Genomic DNA, 8,283 nt, shown 5'->3' with positions numbered 1-8,283 from the left:
AAAATAATTAGGTAGAATTAATCCCTCTTGATTTTTCTTATGGCCACGGTTCTTTTCCAAGGGATGATTCTTTGAACCAGATAGATATTTTTTTTTTGTGTAGGTAGAAATTTATAAAGTTTTGGACCTTTTCCGACGATGGACTCTTAGACAGTTTTCTTGAGGGTTTAAAGTCCAACGAAAAACACAAAAATATTTTTATTTTTTTTCTTTTTGAACTGATAATGGAATGGGATGAAGCTTGAGTAATTCGTGCTTTTGATATGTTTTATATCGGGGCTTAGGTGTGGAGCATTTGAACTAAGTACTTTCTTCATGGTCTTTGTAATTACATGACTTTAAAATATATGTGTCTTTTCACACCGAGGCTCGTCTTTCGACTCTTGTGATTAATTCTCATGTGCTGAAAGTTTATGATGACTGTGCTGGTTGCTTTAACTCGAGTGTCAGGTCCGAGCCGTCCTAAGTGAGTCATGTGCATTATGTGAGGTGAGATATTAGTGTACTCAGTGCCATCCTTGCTAGTCTAGAACTTGCCATGTATATGCGTCAAAGCGAAATGATTAAGTCTTGTAAGTTTGGAAAGTGATATAGGCTTTCTTTGATTGACCATTTAGCCTATCTGTCTACCAGTGCTAATATTATCCGTAGTCACCCCTTTTGAGCCTACAGACCTTTTCTTTGGCAACCACATTGCAAGCGGAGTCCCCTTTATTCTTAATAAATCTTGTTGAACCTTTACCTCCGAAAGCACTTAAAATGCTAGAAGAGTAAAGAAAGAGATTGGATTGCTTTTGGGTGGAACTACAGAAAGGCTGAAAAGGTGCACTTGTGTACAAACAAAAAAAGGTACTAGCCAAAAATACCAAATTAGGGAGAGTGAAAAACAAATTAATAAATAACACCTCTCATATCTTTATCAGGGCTAGTAAGTATCTATACGTTGATGTGCTTAATGAAGAAGAGCTTAAATGTGTATGGTTTCATGGCAAGACAATGAAGTGGTCACGACAAGAAGGTGCTTAAAAGTGAAGTGTAGTGTATTAAAGTACTTAGGAGGGTTAGTCACTATTTTCTCAAATATATCCTACCCGTCATTAAGCCTATATTATAACCTATAAAGTCCTACTTGATCCTAGATTTTGCGAGCTTAAATTAGTATAGACTTACACTACGGGCAAGCCTATGGTACGAACTTGGGTGGCATAGGAGTTTATTTGTGAGAGTGAGCGAATTCTTTCTATATTTAAGTCCTTAGACTATACTTGAACTTATATTTGAGTGTGTGGACTATTTTCTCTATGGGTTATTGGTGAGGGCACATGATTTGCAAAGGATTGATAGAGACCTTGATTTTTGAGTTGGCACAAAGAGTGAGTCATAGTGTGTAATGCATTAGAGTCAAATTTTGAGGCGAGGATATTAGAAAGAGCCAAACGAATATTTTAAATAATCTTGGCATGAATTTAAAACTTGAGGAAAGGTATGAAGAGTGCATATACTGAGTTCTAAGCGTTAATATAAACCATTATCATTGGTGTGATGCTTGAGTATGTTTTGAAAGGTATTTCTTGCCTATGTGTTTAATTTTAAGTTGCTCGAGGACGAGCAAGTGTTTAAGTGTGGGATGGTGATAGATGATGAAAAGTACATATTTTGAGTGTGTTTATGTATCATTTCTTGTGTGAGCGGCGGGAGTTCACACCGCTTTTGAAGTGAAAATATGCTTATTACGTGTTGTTTATGTGTAGGAACAAACTTATGCGGAAAAAGATCAAATAGAAGAAAAATTGGTGAAAAAAGAAGCTGAAGAGAAAACTCCCGTACAGCGAAGCGAGGTTCACTTTGCCAATCGGGACCGGAGCAGAAAAAATCAGCTTTTCCAATCCAAATTAGGAGAAGAAAAATTAGCCCCATACAAACCTTAGTAGCTATAAATACGTCCTAAAATGTGCTTTTAAGGGAGAGACACTACTTTGGAGGGAGAGAAGACTCTAGGGAGGCAAGAACACACTAGGAGCAAGGAGAAGGATTCAACTTCACATTTTCCCTCTTTCTTCCTCTAATTCTATTATTGGTTATGAATTCTAGTATTGTAGTTGTGCATACTATTATGAATAGTTAATTTGTTATCTAGGGTTTTGATGGAACCTTTTATAGGATAAATTCTTGTTATGTTTTTGTCACGACCCAAACCGATAGGCCGTGACGAGTGCCCGAGTTCTACCTATCGAACACCCATAAGCATTCGTCTAAGATATAAACATGAAATAAGAGTAGGTCATGCATAACGTCTGGAAATAAACTATTAATTCATATGAAAAACCTACGTGGGAAAACATGCCCAAAAGACATATATACATACATATATATACTGTAGGGCGAGCCGACAAGGCCACTTACTATATAATTATACATGACTGTCTACAGACCTCTAATAGAGTGTATAACTGTATAAAGGAAGAGACTAGGCCCCGTCATACCCATATATATATATGTAAACACACCGTACCAAAACTCAAAGCAGCTCCAGATCAAATGGAGCACACCAACTCTCTCTGATCAAGGATCCTAAGAAGGGGGACCGTTAGCCTGTCTACCTGCACCTGCGGGCATGAAACGCAGCGTCCCCAAGCAAAAAGGGACATCAGTACGAATATGTACTGAGTATGTAAAGCATGAAAATCAGTACATAAAAGACATAGATGAAACATGGGGTAAAGATTTCCACCTATGAGTCTAAATAACTTTGTGAATCCTGAAACATTTATAATAACATGCACGTGCCTGTAAATGTCGTATCATGCATAGGTATAGGTGTACATAACATCATCAAGCCTCTGAGGGCATCTCATCATATCATCTCGGCCACTGTGGGCAAAATCATCAACATATACCAGGTGATCAGGTGGTGGTGCGTATATAACGCCTTAACCTTTTCGATATCCCATATACATATAATATACGCGTATATAACGCCTTCTGGTCATGGGTCAATGTACATGTATAAATGCATGAAATGCAATAGAAATACGTTAATAAGATTTCTCGAATATCATAAAATCAATATGCCTTTCAGACAAACTTTATCAAATACGTATTTTTCTGAGACCCATGAACAGAGGATATAATAATAATTCACATGGGAAATCAAGAATATAGATACCTCTAGTATTTCTATGAATAGAGTCATTTATAAACGTTGCGTATTTTTCTCGTTTCGTTTGTATCATTTAGATCATGCCAAAAAGAAAAAAAAAAAAAAGGATAGCCTTAACATACCTCAAGTCGTCAATGCAACTCAACAACAAGCTTATGACAATTAGAGCGCCAATCCTATAGCAAAGAAATACGTGTACAATTTAGATGGCGGTAGTATATTACGTATCTCAAATGATAACTCGATTCTAAAATAAAACGGAAAATATTTCCCCTGATTTTACTGCTCCCTCAAGCCTACTATAGGCGAGATACAAACATAATACAATCAGTAATTCAAAACCAACCTAATTATAATTTGGGACCTTCAATACAACAAAACTCTCAAATATACCGTAATACACCCAATCAACAAATTATCAATTAGCCTGTAACTACAACGACGAGCGACCAACCTACTACCCTACCACATGTGACATTTCTCCATGCCATTTTTATCCTTCCAAACTCCATAAATCAGCAGCACAATAGACATCCCAAAACTCAAACTACAAAGAAAAATAGAGGTGATATAGTGATACTTACATCGTAGGGATCGTTCTGATGTTATCGCTTCTCGATTTCGTACCCGGGATGTTAGTATTATTTGAAGCTATTAGAGAGCTCAAGGACCGTTCTTTTATGGTGTCTCTGGTCAGATTCTATGTAAAATGAAGAGAGAGAGATGAGTTAAAACATATTTATCAAACTTTTATAAAGTCAAAAGATGCTAGATTGGCACCCTCTGATTCGCCCATTTTCCAACGCTTATATGTTTTTATCCGGATATTGTATGAACAAACGGTTAAGAGTGTTGGAAACTAAATTACAAGATCTTCAATTTGGTATATAATATGTTCCAAAAGGACCTCATATCACATACGAAATTTATTTCTCAAAAAGCTCTGTTATAGGAAAAATTCTTAGTCGGTTTTTCCGCAACTTTAATCTGATTTTCCCCAAACTTTATGTGTTTTGTCCAACCATCATATATAGTCATATTTTGACTTTAAACTAATTTAAATAATGATTAACAAGACTCATATTTATTATACGTCACCTTCGGACGTACAGGGTGTAACAATCTTCCCTCCTTAGAAACATTCGTCCTCGAATGTTAAACTCCTAGAGATTTATAGAAATTTTGGAAGAGTCTCCTCTGTAATGGTATCACTACCAACATGTCAGACAGAAAACTAAACAATACAAAGCCACACAGGCCCACAATCATCAATAACACCAATGGTCTCACACAACCAATGACAATAACTAACATAAGAATCAAGTACCATATACGTACCTAAGGTTGTGATGTCTCAGTCCGATCCTCCTTCAGAAGCGGAAACAAGTGAGGATACCTAGACTTCATGTCTTCTTCAGCTTCCCAAGTCATCTCCTTCACATTATTGTTCCTCCAAAGTACTTTAACCGAAGATACGTCTTTAGTTTTCAATCTCCGAACTTGTCTATCTAGTATAGCAATGGGAGCTTCCTCATATGATAGATATTCTGTGACCTGAATATCGTCAACTGGAACGACTTTAGAAATATCTCCAATACACTTGCGGAGCATAGACACGTGAAAAACTGGATGTACTGACTCCAAGTTGGAAGGCAAGTCTAACTCATATGCTACATGGTCTACTCTGCGTATGATCTTATAAGGTCCAATGTACCTAGGGCTAAGCTTTCCTTTCTTACCGAAGCTCATAACACCTTTCATCGGTGATACCTTTAGGAATACCCAGTCATCTACCTGAAACTCTAAGTCTCGTCGTCGATTATCTGCATATGACTTCTGATGACTCTGAGTTGCTAATAGCCTTTCCCGTATAAGCTTAATCTTCTCAACTACTTGTTGTACCAACTCTGGTCCTACTAACTTAGTTTCCCCAACCTCGAACCATCCGATAGGTGACCTACACTTTCGTCTGTAAAGAGCTTCGTATGGAGCCATCTGAATGCTGGAATGATAATTATTATTATATGCGAACTCAATAAGTGGAAGTTGATCATCCCAGTTACCCCTGAAGTCCATCACACAAGCCCGTAGCATATCCTCCAGTGTCTAAATAGTACGCTCGGCATGACCATCTACTTGGGGATGAAATGTTGTACTAAGACTTATTTGAGTCCCCAATCCTTTTTGGAAGGACCTCCAGAAATTAGCTGTAAATTGAGCACCTCTATCTGAGATAATAGATATAGGGACACCATTAAGTCATACTATCTCCTTAATGTAAATCCTTGCATAATCCTCTGCTGAATACGTAGTCCTGATAGGCAGAAAATGGACTGATTTTGTAAGTCTATCAATAATAACCCATATAGAATCGAACTTACGCTGGGTACGAGGTAAGCCTATGATGAAATCCATGCTAATCACTTCCCATTTCCAAGTCGGAATCTCTATAGTCTGCAATAATTCACCGGGTTTCTGATGCTCAATCTTAACTTGCTGACAATTTGGGCTTTGAGCAACAAACTCTGCTATATCCTTCTTCATTCCGTCCCACCAGTATATTACCCTGATATCATGATACATCTTCGTTGCTCCTGGATGAATGGAATAACGAGAATAGTGAGCATCTCCCATAACCTGCTAGCGCAAACCCTGCTACATTAGGAACACATAATCGGCCTCGATATCTGAGGACTCCATCTCCTGTAATCTCCAATGGTGTCTTCTCCTTTTGAGGGGTTGTATATCTGTAGTGATCTAGCACAGGATCTTCATACTAGCATTCATTCACTTCAGTTACTAGAGAGGATATTGTCGTGTCCTGAATAGTAACTCCGATACCACCTAAATCTAATAATCGAACTCCAAGATTAGCTAACTGATGAATCTCATAAGTTATCTCACTCTTCTCTGGCTGTAAATATGATAAGCTACCCATAGATCTACAGCTGAGGGCGTCGGTTACTACATTTGCCTTTCCTGGATGGTATAAAATATTAATATCATAGTCTTTCAGTAGCTCCAACCATCGCATCTGATGTAAATTCAATTCCTTTTGCTTGAATATATACTAAAGGCTCTTATGGTCCGTATAGATATCTACATGAATGCCATACAAATAGTTCCTCCACATCTTTAGTGCATGAATCACCGCGGCTAACTCTAAATCGTGGGTGGGGTAATTCTTCTCGTGGTTTCCTAGTTGTCTAGAAGCATAAGCGATAAACTTACTATGTTGTATCAATACACAACCCAATCCAATGCCCGAAGTGTCACAATAGATAGCATAACTATCGGTCCCTTCTGGAAGTGTCAGAACCGGTGCTGAAGTCAATCTGTCCTTCAATGCCTGGAAACTCCGCTCACAAGCATCAGTCCACTAAAACTCAGGAAGCTACGAACCTCTGTCGGTGTCGTGGGTCTAGGCCAAGTCTTCACTGCCTCAATTTTCTGTGTATCGACCCAGATACCCTCACCCGAAATAATATGACCAAGGATGGCTACATAATTCTACCAGAATTCACATTTAGAGAATTTTGCATACAACTTCCTTTCTTATAGATCTCTGAGCATAGTACGCAAATGATCTGCATGCTCAACCTCTGAACGAGAATAAACCAAAATATCATTTATAAATACAATCAGGAACAGATCTAGAAAGGGTCTGAACACACGGTTCATCAAGTCCATGAATACCGCTGGGGCATTAGTCAAACCGAATGACATAACACGACACTCAAAGTGTCTGTATCTGGTCCTGAATGCTGTCTTCGAAATATCCTTTTCTCTAACCCTTACCTGACGGTGCCCCGACCTCAAGTCTATCTTTGAGAAACACCTGGCACCCTGCAACTGATCAAATAAATCATCAATCCTCGGTAGTGGGTACTTATTCTTGATTGTCGCCTTATTCAACTGTCTGTAATCAATACACATCCGCAAAGAACCATCTTTCTTTCTCACAAATAACACAGGCGCTCCCCACGGTGATGTACTGGTCTGATAAAGCCTTTTTCAAGCAAATCCCTCAGTTGTTCTTTCAACTCTCTTAGCTCTACAGGTGCCATTCTATAAGGAGGAATAGATATCTGCTGAGTATCTGGTAATATGTCAATAGCAAACTCAATCTCCCGTTCTGGCGGAAGGCCTGGAAGCTCATCGGGAAAAATATTGGGAAACTCATTAACCACCGGAATAAATTGAAGGGTCGGTGACTCTGCTTTCACATCCTGTACCCTAACTAAGGGATAAATATAACCCTTTCTGATCATCTTCCTTGCCTTGAGATAGGAAATAAACCTACCTCCCGGCGATGCAGTATTACTTTTCCACTCTAGAATTGGCTCCCCTGGAAGCTGGAATCGAACCATCTTTGATCTACAATCAACGTTAGCATAATAAGAAGCCAACCAATCCATACCCATTATAACATCAAATTCTACCATATCTAGCTCAATCAGGTCCGCTACTTTAGAACGACTAAGAACTCCTACTATACAATCTCTATATACCCGTCTAGCTATCACTGGATCCCCAACAGGTATAGACACCTCAAAAGGTTTAATCAACTCAAGTTCTATCCCAAACTTGCTAGCAACCAACGGAGTGACATACGATAAGGTGGAACCTGGATAAATCAATGCATATACATCATATGAAGAGACTGATAATATACATGTAACAACATCAAGTGACGACTCCTGATCCTGTCAACCCGCCAATGCATAAATGCGGTTCTAAGGACTGCTTGAGCTAGATGCTCCACTTCTGCCTCTACCACGAACGACTGGTGCCTGTGATCCTTGCCTAGGGGGGGCGTACTGATGATAACGAACCAGCTATAGATCCCGCTGACTGAACTATACCTGCACCACCTCTCGTCGGACAATCTCTCATAATGTGGCCTGGATAACCACAAGTATAACAAACACCCAACCCCACGAGACACTGTCCGACATGATGCTTACCACACTAAGCATATCGTGGCAAGGGTGGCCTCATCTGACTTAACTTACCCCTATACTGAGAACGAGAGGCCCTGGAACTCTGACTGGGCCTTGAATATATGGAACGATCAAATCTTCTATCAGAAAACTGAGGGGGTGCACTAGATGATGGCTGAG

Source organism: Nicotiana tomentosiformis, chromosome 9 (assembly GCF_000390325.3).
Source record: "Nicotiana tomentosiformis chromosome 9, ASM39032v3, whole genome shotgun sequence".
NCBI lineage: Eukaryota > Viridiplantae > Streptophyta > Magnoliopsida > Solanales > Solanaceae > Nicotiana > Nicotiana tomentosiformis.
This window is presented reverse-complemented; position numbering follows the sequence as displayed.